The sequence below is a fragment of the Opisthocomus hoazin genome, chromosome 7 (assembly GCF_030867145.1).
Source record: "Opisthocomus hoazin isolate bOpiHoa1 chromosome 7, bOpiHoa1.hap1, whole genome shotgun sequence".
NCBI lineage: Eukaryota > Metazoa > Chordata > Aves > Opisthocomiformes > Opisthocomidae > Opisthocomus > Opisthocomus hoazin.
The window spans coordinates 35,399,756-35,418,923 of NC_134420.1; the positions used below are offsets into that span (position 1 = coordinate 35,399,756).

The 19,168-nt window shown below is 49.6% G+C and overlaps 1 protein-coding gene across 4 annotated transcripts in view; it reads left to right on the top strand.

The window, feature by feature from the left end:
* Positions 1–19,168, top strand: part of CCDC177 (coiled-coil domain containing 177) — a 31,634-nt gene that overhangs the window by 9,162 nt on the left and 3,304 nt on the right. For 2 of the 4 annotated variants that reach the window (XR_012764637.1, XR_012764639.1), the window contains exon 3: positions 7,572–8,000. The gene's annotated coding sequence lies outside the window, so the exon portion shown is untranslated. Of the gene's footprint in view, positions 1–7,571; positions 8,001–9,987; positions 11,112–14,479; positions 14,728–19,168 lie in introns of those variants that run through there. The other 2 variants (XR_012764638.1, XR_012764636.1) reach the window with 2 other exon arrangements.

Here is a 19,168-nt window from a genome sequence, read left to right on the forward strand (position 1 = left end):
CTGCAGCAGCTCCTCTGGCTTCTGCTCTGCAGCCGGTGCTTCGTGGAGGATGAAGGTTTTAAGGTGCCAGCCTCCACTGCTAGGTGTTTCCCCCAAACCTTGAAGCACCTGAAGGGTCTGTAAAATTTCTCTTTAGGCTTTCAGATGGAGGGCCTGAAGGTGAGGGGCACAGATAAGGCTGCACTGGGAGCCCAGGACAGAGGCAGAGCAGGAGGAAGGTGCATTAGCAGAAATGGGCAGGAGCTATAGGTGGAAATGCTACCTGAAAGAGCAGGCATGGACTGAGAAACCTTACACCATCCTGGCTGGCTAGAGTCGCTTATTATGTATATGTACGGCAGCATACTACAACACTATTTCCGCACATTAAAGTTACAGGGCCCAGTTCATCCCGTTAGTTACCTCCCTAGAGCCAGCAGAGTTACTCCAGGAATGAATACAGCCTAGATATATTAACCTTTTCATTATTTATGTAAATCACAATGCCTTGGGATAGGTTATGCTCCCAAGAGGCTGATGGAAATTTCCCCCTCCCTGCACTGAACCCGGGCAACGGGATGGAAGGGTCACATATCAGTTGGTATTTTTAGGCACAGCAATGAGTTTGTCAATACCCTGTGCTGCGCGCTGTGTTCCTGGGTGTTTGCAAAGCACACACTGCTTAAACAGCACAGCGCAGCCAAGGGGAAAAGCAGCTGGCACACAGGCACCTTGTCAGACAGCAAGCTAAACAGTGGGGAGTAAGAGATGTGGCTCTGTGTCTGTCAGATGCTACTGGGAGTGTTTTGGTTTGTAAGAGGGTGATGGGATAATTTCTTCTCTTTTTTTAATCACCTCCAAAGTAAGCTGTGCTGGTTTTGACAATTCTTTAGTGTTTTATAAGAGATGGGAAAATAAATGAGGAAGGGAGCTCAAAACACAGATGTGTAGGTAAAGCAGAAAGACGTTTTCCTTTCCCTCCTGAAAAAAGCCCTGAGCATTATGCCAGCAGTTGAGAATTTAGTTAAGTGGCAAGTTCCATGCATTTTGTCAGACCTTGGGGGGGGGGGGGGCACTCTGCTCACAAGCTTTGCTACCTGTGCACCTGTCTCCTGTCCCCACTGAACAAGACAGGCTTCACATTTACCTCCCAGTAACAGCCATTTCCTCAGACTTGAAGGAAAAAGTGAGATCAAAGAAACACAAGGTGAGATCCACGAACAGAAAGGCAGTATTTTCATTGTAGAGGGACCACTACACAGCTGTCCTGGGTGGGCTCAGCCCACGTCTGACACGACACCCGAGGGAGGAATGACACTTTCCTCTCATCGAGGGAGTTCTGCAGTCCTCACCCAGACACTGTCTAAGAGCCTCTGCACCGTTTTCTGCTCCCACTAAATTCGAGTTGTCCTTATTTCCTACCTAGTTTGGCCCTGAGGCTCCAGCTCCCATGGCCTACACCTGCAGCTTGGTACCTGAGGAACCGGCCACAGGGTGCAGGCAAGTCTCCACTTGTCTGTAGAGGCTTCAAGCAAACTAATTTGCCCTGCTCTGCCTTAAACTGAGGCATGCTTGTGCATGAACAACTACAGCGCTGTCTGAATCCAAGCTTTGGGCCTTTGGGTGGTGTAGATTGAAAACCTGCAGAAGAACTAGGATGTTGCGGTGTAGGAAAGGGCTGTTTGACTTTTAAACAGCAATACCACTCCTAATTTGCTTCCCTTGCATTGCTTTCCCAAACAATGTAACATGAATGGGGCGAGCACCAGAAGAAGCGATGAGGTGTTTGCCCTCCATGCTTGGACCAGTGCTTGGCATGGGAAGTGGTGCCCCTTCTTGCATGAGAAGGAAGCTTTGCTTTCTGCAGTCATCATCACCTGTGTCTTGGGGGCAGGTTGCCATCGTGTCGAAGATATGTCCACCCTATCGCCACTGCGATGACGGCCGGTGAGGTGTGGATATAACCAAGCCAGTGTTAAACAGACTGGTTCAGTCACCACTAGCAGTTTAACTGCAGCAGTGCAGAGCCTACGTTGGGCTAACTTGTCCGCTGTTCTCCAGCTTCTACATATGGGCTTCTCAGCCCATCCTGAGCTCTACTGATAAATCCATAATTAGCTTATATAGGCCTGCGTGACCTGTCATGACAGGGATTTTAGACGTATCTCAACAGCTCTGAGTCATGACATTGCTTTTTCTGCTAGCAGTTTGACCTACTGCCACACAGGAGGAGGTAAAGCCAGGGAGGACTCTTTCAGTAAACCAGAGCTGACCTGCCTGCTCCCAGGAAATGCTAGGCAGGTGGGCAGGCCGAGGGATCCTTCAGGGCTTTATGCAACACTAGTTAGAGCATCTGACATCTTAGGTTTGCTGTGGATACGCTCTGCATCGCTTTGCATGGTAGCTGTCACTCCGACTCACATCTCTTCGGTGCTGCGAATCCTAATATTTTCCAGGCAGAAGGCACTCTGTCTTGTAACAGAAGTTTTCTGTGATTCCTACAACATTTCAAAGAAGCTGAATGTACCTCTTTGCACAGTCAGGTCTTTCAATGTATTTTATTTACGATTCCATCAAAAAATTGTGTAATTAGAGTCTTCTGAAGTCAGTGATGTTCACACCCAGAACTACTGTCCTTTCTAAGTGTCTCTGATCAGGCTGTGGTGTGCTACTGTACAGGTTTCTTGTGGCTCCCGCAGTCTCTGGGAACCTGCAGATCCCTCCCTGCAAAGACGCTGTACTATAATGCAGATGCCACAGATGCCACGTGATTCAGCCACAGCCTGCAAGTCCCCAAATGCACAGAAAATTTACTGTAATGCAGCTGCCAGGGGAATTTCTGCAGAGTCTCCTGGAATCCGCAGGGGCCCTTTATGTCCATCCCGATGCCCGCACTATATAAACTCGCATGCTGTATGGTACCCGCTGACCTGGCAATGCTGTCTGAATCCTCTCCATGACAACACACTGCAATGTCCTCAGGTACAGAGAGGCATCCTGCAAGCAGGCAAAGCTGGCCAGGGAGTCAATATATCAGATGTACAGGGTATCATGATAGCGTAAATCTTTTCTACGGGGAAGTAGGAGGTACAAGTGCAAAGGGACAAAATGTCTCCCCAGAGGAAAGGAAAGAATTGCTGGAAGTAACAGAGAAGAAAGAAATGGCGAACTGGGAGGTTTAAATAACCTTCAAATCATAAGAGATATAGTTTGTAGGTCTCATGCAACAGAAACATGCATGGCCAAACAGCTCCTTTCACACAACATTTTGGATACCCTCATTGAATGAAGAATAGTGGAAGGTAGTAAGGACCACAGGTAAGAAAGGAGAGGTGCTTTCCAACAAGGGTTGGAGGTGGCTGGAAAGCTGAGCGAGTGGAGGAATGTAGACAAGCTGTTCTAGACATTCTCAACAATGATGGCTCGCATACCACTACAGCAAAGAAACGTCCTGAATGCGTGGTAGGAGTAAGGAGGGAAAAGACAAGCCAGCTCCATGGAGCTAGCTAAGATAAGCACATGGAGGACTTAAAGAAGTGGACAATATAATGAGAATAGGATTGGGACCCTACATGAGAGTCATGATGGATTTTGAATTTTTTAAGGTCTCCTTCCTGTTGAAGGCTCCCCCTTTGCTGTAGCAGAGAAGTGCCTTCTGGAGCACCCCAGCCCAGTGACTTCCTCCACCCCAGGCTTGCACGGGTGCTGCTCTGGGGGGCTGACAGGCAGCACCCCGTAACGTTAGAGCAGGAGAGACCCTGAGCTAACCCATCACCCTTTGGGGTCTGGGGCAGCAGCCAAGTGTGCCCAGGGGGCTCATACAAAGCAGAGGGCAACAGATGAGGAATGTTTCTCTTTTTAGTGTGTGAATGTAAGCTGGCACTAAAAGGATTTTCATACATGTCGATGCTAGGATCAGGAAGATGAGCTGCAGGAGAGGTATCTAGTACAGGATGAGGAAGCACATTTCTGCTGAAGCTGGTTTTAATTCTGCTTTTTCTTCTCCCCCCCCGAAAGACCAAATTTAACGTCAAACTTGGGGGGGTTGGTAGAAACCCGTGACATGACTGTAGCCCAGTTCTCGTTAGGAAAGTGGAGAGCTGGCTGGCAGTTTCGCACAAAGGCCAGATCCATGCACAGCTTTATTTGTAAGCAACCGTTTCAATTCCGTCACCAGACCGTGGGGCTGGCTTCCTGCCCGGTGAGGTCAATTGCCCAAAGGCAAGCATGTGGTGACAACTAGCACATTCCTGTGCCCAAGCTGAGGTGACACCACGGCCAAAGCAAACCTGAGGCTGGGGCTGTTTCCAAGGAGGGCTGGGACATTCGAAAGGGAAAAGCCAGATTACAGAGGAATCATGATCCTCAACTATTCAGTGACAGTAAGAGAGGAAAGGATTGCTCAAAAAAATGCATCTCCCTCAAGAAAGATAGTGTCTCACCGCTGGCAGGCTGGATGTGGGCTCATGTCCCCATCTTCTCCTTCTCTGGTAGGGGCAAGAAGCAGACTCTCAGCGGAAGGAGGGGCCAGATGGCTGGCTGGGAGAATGAGACCTCCCAGGTCAGACCTTGTCAGTCAAACCTCTCATTCTGATTTTGCTTGCAGGCAGGACTCTAGATATAACCAGGAGAACTGGGCCTCAACCCTCAGTGACTTGTACAACCTTGAAACCTGGTCATGCATCCACACTGTGATGCATTTGCTGCACTTGTTTGGACATTAAGGCAGGCTTGTGGGGCTTTTCAGTGTGCCAGCCGGGTGCTTCACAGCCATATCCCAGCCACGACTTTGAAGCAGCAGAAAAAGCTGTATCTCTCTCATCCTTCCCCAGCTCAAGTCAGAAGGATTAGTTGGTTATTTAGGAGTCCCTTCCCCCATCGACAGAGTGGAGGAAAATAGTTATAAACCTTCTTTTTATATGTGCCAGCTAGTAGACAGGATCAATATGCAAAGGGACTCTCTGATTTCTGACATGCCTAAACCCTCAGACGACTGTGGTTTTTTGCACCATATGGCTCTATCACTTGATAAAATAGTGCCCTAAATATGCTGGTTGTTTTCCAGTCTGCCACCAAATTAACTTAGGAGGATGGGCATATGTAGCCAGAGTTGCTGCCCTGTTGCCACCATTTCTGAGGTCTCCAGGCCTATCACAAGCCGCTGTATTTTTGCAGCCCCTCCTGCCCCCCCTCCCCGGACCAGCTACCAAAGGGATTAAACATGGCGTGTTATCTACTGCAGTGGCTTAATCACTGAGCAAAGCGCTCATCCCCTGACCGCAAGGTCAAGGAATTATCTTCCTAACAGATAACACAGCCAGGGCTTGGAACGAAGTGAAGAGCTGAACTGTCATTGCAAGCCCACAGGCCACAGCTTTATTGCTGTTTCTCGGAGACTAACGCCACGAAGATGCTGTGAAAGTGCAGCGTGACTTTTCCCACCTGCCCTGAGATGCCTCTTGGTGGCAGGGAAAGATAAACACAGGAAAAATGGCATTCAGCTTTGTGCACACGTGTCTCTCTCCCATAAGCACTCCCTGTGCCAAACCTGTCACTCCGAGAGCAAGGGGTTTTGATGGTTGGATGTATTTGGCACCATGCGCTAAGGAGAGAACATTACGCAGGAAGAGCTTTTAATAGACTGTGAAGAACTAACCGAGCACTAAGTCTGGGCCAGAAAAGAAATGACCTCAAGGGAAACACATATATCTAGAAATACAATTTCAGAGGGCGTAGGTCCTATACGTTAGCTTCAGCAGAAGGTGGGAAGTCCCGTTCCCACGCCAGCTAACCCACCGGGGCAGAGCCGCAGGGCCTGCCAGCCCCGCAGCTCAGCATGCACAGGGGCAGCCCCACTGGGCTGCGAGAGGGCAGCTGAGGGCATCGCTGAAAAAACTCTTCATTCAAGTTTTAAAGAGTCCAGGTCTGCTGCCAACATAAAAGAGTGAGGAGGACTCCTGACACAGAGCACTACAAAACCAGGTTGTTGCTAGGGACTAACACTGGGCGTCAGCCCCCGCCTCGGGACCTGCTGCGCACACCCAGGCAGGATGAGCCACGGTCCCCTGCCTGGTGCCTGCCTGAGATCCACCTTGTTTCAAAGATGGCAAAGGCATAAACTGAGATTACAGAAAAAGGCTGAGAAGATGAGGCTCTCTACGCAAAGCTGGGTGACACAAATAGCTGCCAGCTCCCCAGGTGACTCCTTCAAGGTCACATATACAACAGCAACTGCAGAGGAGGAACCCTTACCTCTTCAGTTTAGCCAAGAAGCCGGGTCCTTAAGACTGGTTGAAATTACACATGCCTAAATCTTCCTTGTGCCTTTCAAAAGGAGCTAAGCAATCAAAGGACATTTTCCCACCTCCCTCAGTACATCTCACCTTTTGTAGTCCAGCTGCTCCCTAAAGACCATGGTTATTATCATTTGTCTGCGAAATAGCCGCACCCTGCCAAGTCCACGTGCCTTACCGGTGAACAGCAAAGGACCCCTGCAGCCAGAGGCGTGGCTCTCCTCCCATCTTCCTACCAAGAGATGCTTCCTGCAGCACTGGTGTGGGACACGAGAGAAGCAGCTCCCACCTCAAGACAGAAGATTAGCCTGCTTGGCAAATTCCATTGTTCTTCAGCTATAAATCAAAATAAAAGTGTTTTTATTACTTTCAGCTCTGAAACATGAAGGGTCAGATCATCTCTGAGATATCTGTGTCTCTGTTAATCTTGGTGGACAGGGGTCACAACTGTGGGGATGTGGGAGAGACAGGGCAACTGCCAACACTTCGCTTTCTCAGGAAAGCAAGCTCGATGGGCAGGTTGGTAAGCTGAAGCTTTTGAGGTGAATGCGCTGCATCCGAAGAGCCCGTGTACCCCAGGGAGGGGCTCACTGAGGTTACCTGCATGCTGTTCATCCTTCTGGGGCAGGGCACAACCCGCAGTACCCTTTCCACATGCCCACCTCCAGCAGCTAAGGCACAGCAGGGACACAGAGATATTTAAACAAACTACAGGCAAGACTGGTAGGTGGAATAAGTAACCTGCCTGCCCTGCAAGGGGCCTGAATGAGCTAGCTGCAAATAAAGGTCATTCTTCTCAACTCTTATCTCAGGTGAAGACAACAAAACCCCACAGTGCTCCATGTGGGAAACGAAGTCCTAATAAAGCTTCGGATTTTCCACTTGGCTGCTGCTCCTCACTTCCCCTCCCTTTCCCACCTGCATTTCTCTGCACCTTTGGGGAAATCTGACATTCCGTATATATCTATATTGTTCTTAATCAGGAAAGAGATCTTTCTGTCCAGTAAGTGACTGTCAAGAACAGAGACGGGGGAACGTGCGTTTGAGAGCTGTCTGTCTTGCAGCCTTCCGGGGGCCCTGTCTCCTCAGTGTCCCCCCCACGGCTGCTGTCTCTGCAACCCCAGGATCTGCAGCCACCACAACCCAAGCCTCAATGTCACTTTGGACATAGCAGAAAGCTGGACAACCCCTTCACAAAACCCACATCTCTGCTCTAGAGCACACATGTGCAAGGAACCCTTTTAGCCATGTGGAAATCAAGCACTGCTCTACCTGTCCTTTGTATGCTTCTCTCCACAGGGATGCTGTTGCAGGCTGCGGCTGGGTGCATACCCCAGAGCTTGTTCTGGCCAAGTTACAAGCTGCTCCCCAAGAAGGACAATGGCTGCACAAGTTCACCCGGACATCTAGGGGATGGCATGAGCTGCCTTCTCCTCCCACAAAGTTCCAGCCTGGCACCTCTACTTGGACTAATTTTCCCATTTCATTGAGCTTCACTTCTTCCCTATAAGCAGACTTTACTCATGAATTCTCTACATCTCCACCATGCTCCAGTTGACAGTATGGCCACCAAGAACAGGATTGCCTCTTCCAGTGGATTCACTGGCCCCCCAGCCTCCAAAGGCTACAGCAACTAGCAATACACTTTCTAGAAAAAAATGGTCCGCATATGTTTAGATACAAACAGGCCTTGGAAAATGCATGTAATTAAATATAACCCCTCCAGTACTGAGTGTGAGGAGCCTGGGCCAGCCACCACTTTCCTTCTTTTTCCCTATCAGTGGTGCCAGCTCCATGAAAAATGGTGTGGTCTGAAGATCCTTCCTGCTGCGTGACATGGGCTCCTTCACCAAGCACCTCTGGTCCTCTCCTGCCCCTTGCTCCAGCACTGCCAGCTGGGTTTGCCAGGTTTCCCTTGGGGACCCCTCTGCCTTGCACCCTTCTGTGTACAGCCAAGCCATGGAGGCCTGCCAGCCTGTGCGCTCCCCAGCCGGCCGCTGCTCCTGAACACCTCCTGCAGGGTCCGTGCTGGGTCGTGTTTAGGTGCATGTTGGTCCAGGCAGCGTTAATGCAGGTGGGGGAATCCCCAGTAAGTGCCAGAGGCAACATGCCGCCGATTCAGTTCCCAAGCCTTTCTCACTATAGATTAGAATAACACTAAAATTCACCCAGTGGCAAGTAAGTGAGATGTACTCATCTGTGGCAGAGAGAAGAAGAGATTAGAGGCCATAGTGGTCTTTCCTAACCTTAAGCTTTTCAGTAAATCTTTGAAGATTAAGGAAAGAGGTGGTTCCATAAAATTGATTTGTCTTTGGTGCATCTGTCCATCCAAAGATGAGTATCAACATCCCGCTTCTGTATAATTCACATTTCTCCACATACAGCCTCCAGAAAGTGAGCTGAAGTCATGACCTTACTACTGTAATTAGCCTCCAGAATGTGGCTGGCTGCGGTATCAGGGCTGTAGGGATGGCAAGTACTGACCCCATTCTCCTCAGAAAGGAGACGGGATTCTTTTCATGTTACCTTGGGAACTTACACCCTACCACAGCAAACATCACCTGGACAGGCAGAGATAAAGCAGAATATAGTCCAGTCTGTCCTGCTGTCTCCTGACCTTATACAGCATGTCCTCCTTCCTCCATAATTGATGTCTCCTGCTGCAGAAGCAGCCACGGCTTCTGCTTCTCTGGCTATCCCGTTACAGCAGTAGTAAGTGCAAGCCAGTTCTTCTGCAAAACAATTAAAATGTATTCTGTTTCTTACATCAGGAAATCTTTCTTTATAACACCACTTCTTCCTCGCTGCACTCCAGCTACGGAAACTCAGCAGCTTCTTCCCTTCGTTTTCCCCAGGAGCCCACAGTCTGGGACACACACAACCTCCTCCAAGGGGAAACAGTTACTTGTTTTTCTTTCCATGACATTCAGAGATACTTAAAATATCCCTGGTGCATGTAAGAGGGCTGCTTTTCCAAAGCTCTTAGGATACAGTTGTATTTTGTTAAATCATGTGGATAGGAAAACATTGAGAAAATTTCTGGCACACCAGCTGTCTGACCTGGCTTACTTACATGATGCTAGTGCTAGGAAATGTGCTAGTTTTATAGCCCTCATGGCTTGAAACTATTTATCCAGAGAAAGGCAGCAGCAGGGAAAAGGGCACGTCAGGCTTTACACGCACTAACCTCAAAACATGCATTAGCCACTGCCCTGGAACAGCCTGCTTACCCCCTTGACTGGCACTGCTCCGCACATGGGTGCCATGCGCTCAGCCATGCTGGCAGGGCGATCCCACCACCGACCCTCATCCAGGGCAGCTGGAAGTATGCTGGGCTGTATGTTTTGAGCAGGTTGCTGAAAGACTTGGAAGACCTGAGGGCACTGTTGACCTGGCTGCTGTGGGGTCCGGGAGCAGAAATGTCCCTATGAGCAGGATCAGCTGGCTGTTGTCCTTACCCGGGCTGTCCATCAGTGTTTCTCTTTCTCCGTGGGTCTGGAAATGGCAGCTTCAGTCAAGACACTGCCTCCTGGGTGATCTTCAGTTATAAAGCTCACCATGTTTCACCTGAAGGTAAAACTTTCCAGTCTGGTCTTTGCCTGTGAGGAAAGAAAATCAGAAGAAAAATCAGGAATTATTTACTGGCAAATTATTTTCATGCAAAAAAAAAGAAAAATTAAAAAAAGACCTCATTATTAAGTATTTCTCTTGACAGATGATGTATATGAGATAGACTCATAGAGTCATAGAACATCTCAATTGGAAGGGACCCATAAGGATCACCGAGTCCAAGTCCCTGCTCTTCACAGGACTACCAAAAACTAAACCATGAGTCTTCAAGCATTGTCCAGATGCTCCTTGAACTCTGACAGGCTTGGTGCCATGATCACTTCCCTGAGGAGCCTGTTCCAGTGACCAACCACCCTCTCAGTGAAGAACTTTTTCCTAAAGTCCAACCTGAACTTCCCCTGACGCAGCTTCATTCCATTTCCCCATGTCCTGTCACTGGTCACCAAGGAGAGATCAGCAGCTCCCTTCCCACTGCCCACCCTGAGGAAGCTGTAGGATGCGTGAGGTCTCCCTTCCACCTTCTCCAAGCTGAACAAACCAGGCTACCTCAGCCACTCCTCCTAGGTCTTGCCCTCGAGGCCTTCCACTGACTTGGTCACCCTCCTCTGGACACACTCCAATAGTTTGATGTCCTTCTAATATTGAGGCACCCAGAGCTGCACACAGTGCTTGTGGTGGGGCTGCACCAGTACAGTGCAGAATGGGACAATCACCTTCCTTGTCTGGCTAGCTGTGCTGTGCTTGATGCACCCCAGGACACGGTTGGCCCTTTTGGCTGACAGGGCACTCTGTTGACTCATATTCAACTTGCCATCAGCCCAGACCCCCAGATCTCTTTCCACAGGGCAGCTCTTCAGCCTTTTGTTGCCTGGTTTGTACGTATAACCAGGATTATCCCATCTCAGGTGGAGAATCTGGCACTTACTCTTGTTAAATTTCATACAGCTGGTGATTGCTTAGCTCTGTAGTCTATCCAGATCTCTCTGTAAGGCCTCTCTACCCTCAAGGAAGTACACAGGTCATCCTAGTTTAGTATTATTGGCAAAATTACTTAATGTACATTTGATTCCTGCATCCAGAATGTTTATAAAAACATTAAAGAGGACTGGCCCTAAAACTGATCCCTAGGGAACCCCACCGGTGACTGGCAGCCAGCCTGATGTAACTGTATTTACTATAAGTCTTCAAGCCCGACCCGTCAGCCAGTTGCTCACCCACCGTATTATGGACTTGTCTACCTGCGCGCTGGACATTTTTTCCGGAAGGACACTGTGAGAGAGAGTATTAAAAGCTTTGCTAAAATCCAAAGCCGCCGTATCTACTGGCTTCCTTTGGTCAACTGGATGGGTAACCTTGTCATAAAAGGAAATGCAGTTGGTTAAGCAGGACTCTCCCCTCGTGAACCCATGCTGGCTATGATCAATGACTGTCTCTCAAGTTGTTTTTGGTAACTCCCAGAATAACCTTTGCCTTAGCTTTCTATATGCGTTTAATACACATCATCCTGTTAAATATGTCTGCATACACATCTGCATGCGTGTGCATAAATGTATGTGGATGAATACATGGAGGGGAGGGGTGAGTTGGATTTGGTGGTCTGTAGCAGCTTGAAGGGGGTGCACAAAGCCAGCCATCTCGCTAAAGCACAGACCCCTCCGAGCCTCCCAGCAACGGCTTGGACTGGTCTGGCAGAGGCACTGGTTCCTCAGCCCGCCCCTGTGAAATGCAATAGGGCAGGACCTGGCACGCAGACCCCAAAAGGGCCCATACTGTAGGGTGCGAGGCGAGGGGGGACTGGGCACCTCCCGCACCTCCCTCTGTGCCCGCGGGCTGGGCCCAAAGCCACGCATGGGGTGGGCTGTGAAGGGACCCGGTTCTGCATGAAACATGCAAGTCTGAAAGACTTTGTGAGTAGGATGGATAATGTTTTCTAGTCAGAAAGCCAGTGTTATGACAAAGGCATGAGCAGCTATGACCATCTGCAGGCCATGTCTCACCAAGCAGAGCAGCTCCCCAGCTCCACCATGGCAGGGTGGGCTTCCCCTGCCCCTGCGTCATTTTCCCACAGCTCCCGGGGAAGCTGGATAACACTGCCTCAGGGAGACAGCCACAATTAGCCAAAGATGAGCAAGTGGAAAGCTGAGGAAGAGGGGTAGAGGGAAAAGTGAGGAGAAGCCAGCTCGCCCTTCACAATCCCGCTCGGAGCTGGGGAGAGCTGGATGGGCAGGGAGGGAGAGGATGCTCATCGTGTAAAGCAGCATTATCTGCTAACTTTGTGACCATCTTCAAGTACACACAGGACCAATACTCCTGGTACGAAGAAGGCACCAGAACAAAGTCCCACAAACACCTTTTGGGCCTGCTCCCTCCCACCTGAACAAGGAAAAGAAGATTATCAGGATGTTTTACTCCTTTGCAGGGCACTATCCACAGCAGCTATTCTTTGCTTCCTTGCTAGGTCTGCTTTTTCCCTCTGATTTGCTTGGGAAGCGGCTGTTCCCCATCTCTCCTGTCCTGGTCTGGGAAGGAAGCAGAGCCCAGAGCAGCCCCTCCGACAGCCAGCCTCTGGATGCTCCCTGCGCTGTGCTTGGGAGCCGGACGGGATGCTTACAGCAGAGCGCTGCAGGGACAGGGGCAGGGAGATGCTCTGCTCCCTTCGGGAAGTGAATGTATGGCTCCCACGCCTGCTCCCTTTGGCCTTTCCTGAGGCTGGCTCATTAAATCCCCTCCTTCCATGCAGCTGCTGCTGGACGAAAGCTTGGTGGCAGAAGTCTGCTCTGGAGTGCTGGGGTCCATGAGGCTGGCAGCAGTGGGGAGTCTGGGATGCAAGAGCAGCTCAAGCAGTGGGCATGGGGCTGTCTGCTCCTGGGTGCCAGCACAGAGCTGCAAGCTGGGCTCGTGCCCACTTGCAAGGGGAGGCTGAAGTTTCCCGTGACGCTGAGCCCGTGAGTTTATCTGGGAGGGGTGTCATGCACATCTTTTTCTGCATAAAGGTCTGAGGGTGCTCCCTGGAGCCACCGCCACTGCCTTTGCACAAGGCGGTTACTCAGCAGCAGTCAGTCACAGCTGGAGGGATTGTCTGTGTAGTGAGCAGCCACCAAACCTAACCCCAGCACCAGGAGCCAGCCACAAGCTGAAAGGAGAACATGGGCTTAGTGGACACCTTCTCGTCTGTCTCCTTCAGCATCAGCCAAAGCAAGGGCTGAAACATCTCCTTCTCCAAACTCATTTTCCCTCACTGCAGGCTGGCTTCAGACTTTGAATACTGCATGTCCAGCTACTCCTCCTCACCCAAGCTTGGCACATTTGATAAGCATGCTTATGTTACCCATCTATGGTACCTGTGAAAGGTGGGGAATTTTCCATCCTTATTTGGGAGCCCACGTTCCTCCTACATAAGGAGGAAAGCCAGCTCTGCCTGCACAAGGAGCCTATGTTGTTTCTCTTAATCTAAAATAAGTTCCACATTAAACCATACCTGCTTTGTATTTGTGTGTGGGGAGAAGTTAGAAGAGAAATTTTGGAGCAGAGAGAGTCAGTTCCTGGCTTCACTGCTATTCCCCGCATCCCTTCATGGGTCAAGGTATCTGTCTGAAGTGCCACACACTTGATGAGAGAGGCATCTAGAGGGCTGCTGCTCCAGGCTAGAGGAGCTTCTTTACATCCAAATCCATTAAGAGTTACAGGGATTTCCAGCCTCTTCCAGTCACAGTTTAGATACCCATAACTTTTGCAGCACCAAAAGACTGACTTCTGCCCCCCTGAGCACAGCAAATGAGAACAGCCGTAAGCCACGTCCCTGCGACCCAGCTGGGCCATGCCAGTGCAAGCTTGGATGCATTTTCTCACCATGGCTTCCTCAGCAGCAGTGAGGTGAGGAGAGGAAAAAAGGCTGCAGACAGCTTTTCTCTGAGCGCCTGGGACTGGACTCCAGCTGGGACTCGAGGTGGTCTTTGCTTACTGAGAAATACTGCTTGTTGAGATGCACTTGCCATCATAGCACACATTTTTGGCTGTTTTTTTAAACACACCAACCCACCATCAGCAGTGCTCTAGTTCTAAGTCACACCTGCTGCACTCCTACCTTTCAGTCTCGTTCCTGGTGAAGGCTCCTCACCTTCTTCTCGCCCGCAGCGAGCACGACTGTTGTGCCTCTGGCAGAATCAGAAAAGGAAAGGAGAAATGAAAGCAACAGCTATTCCCCAAGTGTGTTACAATCCCTTCTTTCTGGCAATCTTTGCGTTAAGCCTGCTCCTCTATCTTGCTACAAAACCCACAGTGTTTCCACCTTATTGTTTTAATTCTCCTCCCTGCCTCACACGCTGCTGAGATGAGTGCACCTAACTAAGAGCACAGCCTACCTCTGTCACTCAGGGTCCCTGAGTGCTTGTGAACCCTCCCAAAGACAGAGCTCTGCCACACGTGCTGTTGCCTTGTTCGCAGCTGTGCTTTCAACAGTGACTCTAACACAAGCCTCCAGCCGTACCTCCATCAGGGCTGAGAGCGCCAGCACCTTTTCTGAACAGGGCCTAATCCCATTGCAGCAAGTCAGTTTTCTCACACCCACCATAAAAAGCTCATTTTTAAGCCCCCTTATGAAAATTGAGATGCTAAAAATATTTCCTCCTGTTTTGCAGAGCTTAGAACAAAAAACACACCACCAGAAACCAGAACCTGTTTTCCTGATGCTGGAGGAATAGGGGCTGGTATCTCCTGCAGGCAGCCACTGGTGTACACAGGAAAATGGGAGCTGTCTCCTGCCCCCAGAATTCACAACGAAGAAACCAACGGGAGCAGCGGCTCTAGGAGAGGACCTGTTCCTCTGCTCTTGGGCGGTTTCCACAGAAAGGTTTGAGGCAGGGGTGCAGTCAAGAAGAACTCGAGGGTAAGCAGAATTCACTTATTATTTTAAGCAATGTAATGTTTTCACTTTTCATGATACATCAAAGTAAGAACACATGACCCTGCCAAGTTATTTATTGCAACACCTCTGAGTTAGCAGAAGGTGCCTTTGCTACCCCCACAAAATGGCCTTTATAGTTTTTCTTCCTCTGAAGTGCCAGCTCTGCCAATGTGGCAGGGGGGAGATGTTGGTTCCAGCACTATGGTGTATCCTGCGCTTACTACTGGTGGCAAGAAGGAGCAGAAAGCACTCACAGATCTAATTGAGTACTCAGTTGGATCCTCCTCTATTTTGGCTTCGGAGTTAAGCCTGCAGTAAGAAGTAATGTTAATTAATATAGAAGAAGGGATGTTATCTCAGCACTGCAGGCTGTTCAACAAACCAGGTGTGGTTGCCAAGCTCATGGTCCCACCTGGCCCCGCTCATGGTGACTGCAACCCCGACAGGCTACCTCAGACCCAGCTCTCAGTGACTGACTACAGCCAATTCCTCCGACTTGGTCATTTCTCCCATTGATGGCCACTCTCAAACTAGATGGATAACAAATTGTGCGTGGTCTAGGTGAAAAACTGAAGAACTGTCCTTGTGCCAAGTACATCAGGTGGAAGATGCTAAAAATAACAGCATCCTTCACAATCACACCAGCACAGAGGAGCACTGAGGACCTGCCTGAAGCTAGTCCTTGGACGAAACTTTCAGAGCATGGCCACCTTCCTGGGAGCAAAGTTCTTGCTAGAAACAACATGAGCCACCTTCTGTCCCTCTAGTAACCACAAAAAATGACTGCATTGAAAAGCATTCAAAACAGACTATTTCTGTGAAAAACTATTATCTTATTTCCAAAGAGATATAGTAAGATTACACTAATGTCCTAAGCAGAAAGCCTGCCTACCTTCTTGAGCTAAAAAAAAGCCATACTCTGTAGCTGAAAACTGCTAACAGCCTGTGTCCCTGTCTGCCACGCACAGCAAAGCATGACACGCACCAGCAACTGTTTATCCTTTATTATTGACTTCTGACCTCAAGGGCAGTTTCCATTTCTTGTCCACTTTCTCTGCTTTAGAAGCAGCACATATCAGAGGCAGCGGGGCTGGCGAGCCTGCCTGTTCTCTGCCTTTCACTTCTGTGCAAGAGCAAAGCCCTGTGGGAGCAAGCACCAAGGAAGCCACCAAAGCCCTGTCCTTAGCAGGAACCACTCTGCAACACGGGGACAGAAACAGCCTGGGGCCTTCATGCATCTTATGTAAATGACAAAATTAACCCTTAAATTGACCTTAGCGGGAGCCAGCATTCACACTGTGAAAAGTAGGCAAGATGACATCAGCAGGCTTCACGCTTGGCAGCGTCTGCAAACGAAACCATATTTTAAAGTCTCTCTGAAAGGGAGACCAGGGGAGCTCTTCAGAGGGAAGAGAAGTTCCCAGGTGATAGCCAGAAGTTGGAGGTTGTAGAAGAACGGCCACAGCCTTTTCAGAGCCAGTCCAGCTGTTCTGTAACTTCTGACGAGAAGTCTTAGAGGTGCAAACCATCCTCCATCTTCTCTTATCCTCGGACACGAGGGAACGGATTTACAGAACTCTCCTCAGCAGAGGGAGTTCTCATCTCATTCCCAGTTTTCCCAGTAGGAGAAAGTAATCTAACTCAGGATTACTAGTGGAGGCTATTTAAACAGAGTTGGGTCGGTCCCCGAGCCATCTTCCTGTTACTGCGTTGCATTAAAAATACACAGAGAACATTGAAATCGGCAATTCCGTGTCCTTTCAAACAGGATAAGGAGACAGACACTTAACTAAGATGCTGTGGTGCATAGACCCAGCTCCAGGGAGCAGATCCTTCTGCAGGACCAATATCTGCAGCAAGGAACAGCTAACAGCAAGCACCTCGCCACAGGTGGCTTAGGGCATGCCTTGCTGGTTACACAGAGCTGCTCCCTGGCTTCAGGTAAGCAAGTGGGAGATGATCTCTTTAGATTTGATACATGCTGGTTTTAACTTTATACATGTTTTAAAAGTAGAAATAGGTAACAAGGGTTAAATCCTTTTACATACAGCCAGTCCTTTTGAGAGGCGATGTTCAGCACCTAACACAACTCAGTGAAGCAGAGGAAGTGCGCTGGCAGTAAATGAGCATGTCACAATGATTTGTCTCAACTCCTGCAGAGGCAATTTAACATCATTTCAGTGACAGTGTATCAAGAACACACAGGAATTCACTCTAGGGTCGGTGTAACTTTTATTTATTTATTGCTGTCAATATGCACAGTAAAGGAAGACCCGATGTGGCTACCTCCTGAGTACAACACTTCTGTAAAGTCTGATACTGTGGCTTTTGATGATAATAGATCAAAGGTGCTGCATTCACAAGCCACAGGGTGATTTTCCTAACTGCCTGATTACAGATATACTCCCTGGCTGTATGTTTTTCTGTCCCTTCCACCATCACATAATACAGACCTTGTAACTGGAAAATAGCTAGAGATGATCTGAGGGGAAAACCAGTTCTGTATTGCTTTCTCACAGCCCTTCAGCCTTGTAGGAGCAAGAATTCATTTGCGGCTTTCTAGGACACAAGCACGACTAAAAAATACATAAGGATCGGGTATGCTAAGGAAGGATGCAAATCCTCTTTTCCTGTCCCACCACCTGTCATCACAAAAATGTCAGCCTTCAGCGCCGGACCTTCTGATCGTATAAAACCTCCCATTGCCCAGCAGAAAGATACTGGTCAGTAACTGCCTGAAACGGAAAGTACACGCTGTGCCTTCAATGCTTTTCCCCTGGCCACCAGAGAGTGACTGCCTCCAGGAGCATCACACCCTCCCTCCCAGTATGCTCCTTCACCCAGAATCAACACCTCCTCTCTGGTTGGCAAGCCAGGGCTCCCTTTCCAGCCCCGTCCCTGACTTCTCCCTAGAAACAGCATTGAACTGGTAGGGAATGACTTCAGTGGCCAGAAGCCAAAGCCTGGGACTGGACAGCGTCACAGTCTACATGGGGCCAGTAAGCAGCTACCCCAGTGTCACTGGACATGACACATGTAATGCCCAGGGGTACACCCTGAAAGCCTGAGTAAATGCGCACTTAAGACCCCCTGAGTTCTAACTACCTCTGCTGCTAACTTCATTCACCTTTGTATGGTTTCCTTCTTTGTTTCCCAATTTATACCACGGGATGACAGCAGCACTCAGTGTGCATGTCGTGGGCTCCCTAAGCACCCAGCCATGCGGTTACCATAGCATGGGTAATTAGTAGCCAGCTGCTTGCTTAAAGAAGGTGGGAGAGGCTACAAGGTTTCCACAGCGAAGTGGTTCCTGTAACACACAAGATGACCACCCGCAGGGGAAGTGCTCCCCTGCCACCCCCACATGAGGAGCACTTGTGAGGGGGCAAAGGCCAGCCAGAAGCCCACCTTCAAATAGGCTGCACACAGTGACTCTCCCAGTCCAGCCTTGACTTGTCAGAGGTCCCAGTTTGACCAAGATAGCCTGGATTGCAATTAAGAGGACTGGTAGAGAGCAGTACAAAGTCTTGGATACAGGCTATTCCGCTATTCTCTACAGCGCATACAGGGTTGACTTTCCCCACCTCCACAGCTTGCTGCTGACGTTTAATTCTCCAAGTGGCAGTGGGTTTTGTTGCTGGACACTCCTCACCCACCTGTCCTCCAGCTTGTTTTACAGAGGTGATGAGGACCCCATCAGAGCAGAGTCAAAGGCTCCTCCACACTGAATCTGCCTGTAGATAATACCTTCTGCAGCACATAGCTCTGCTCCTCCTTCTGGCAGTGACACAGCCAGCTGTCCCAATGCAAGAAGAAGTGCAAAGGCAGCCCCAGGATGTTCTGCCCACAGTCAGCACAATTCAACCCTCCCTCCAGCTTGCATCCGTGCTGCTGAGTTACCTATAAGCTCTCCTCTGCACGTGATCCTCCTTGGAGCCAAACCAAGACCATCCTCAGGTTGTCTTCACCTTCTGCCACTAGAGTTTGCTTGAAATGTTGTTATATCAGGGGGGTTGCCCTGTGTTTGATATTATTACTTGGGAGGCTGGGACTGCTGCAGTCTTCAGGAAATGTGCCCGGAAACATGCCCGACCGAAGCGCTGATGGCTGGGGGCGTGCAGCGAGCCATTTCCTAGAGGGGATCAGGCAGAACAGGGTCAGCTGGGTCAGACTGGGGAGGTTACGCTAACTGGAGCACAGGCTGATAAAGGGCTTTCACGGAAGCACTTGTGTTTGGCAGACAGACTAGACAGGAAACAAAAGAAGAGGCACTTCCTAAGCTATGGCCTGTGGTTCATTTCAACACCGACCGTGGTATCTTGGCTTAACGTAAGCAGCTGAAGCAAACGGATCTGGAGCGATCACCAGAGCAGGCCTGCCAGGCTACAGGGAGCATCCAAACTAAAGCAAAGCCACTGACTGA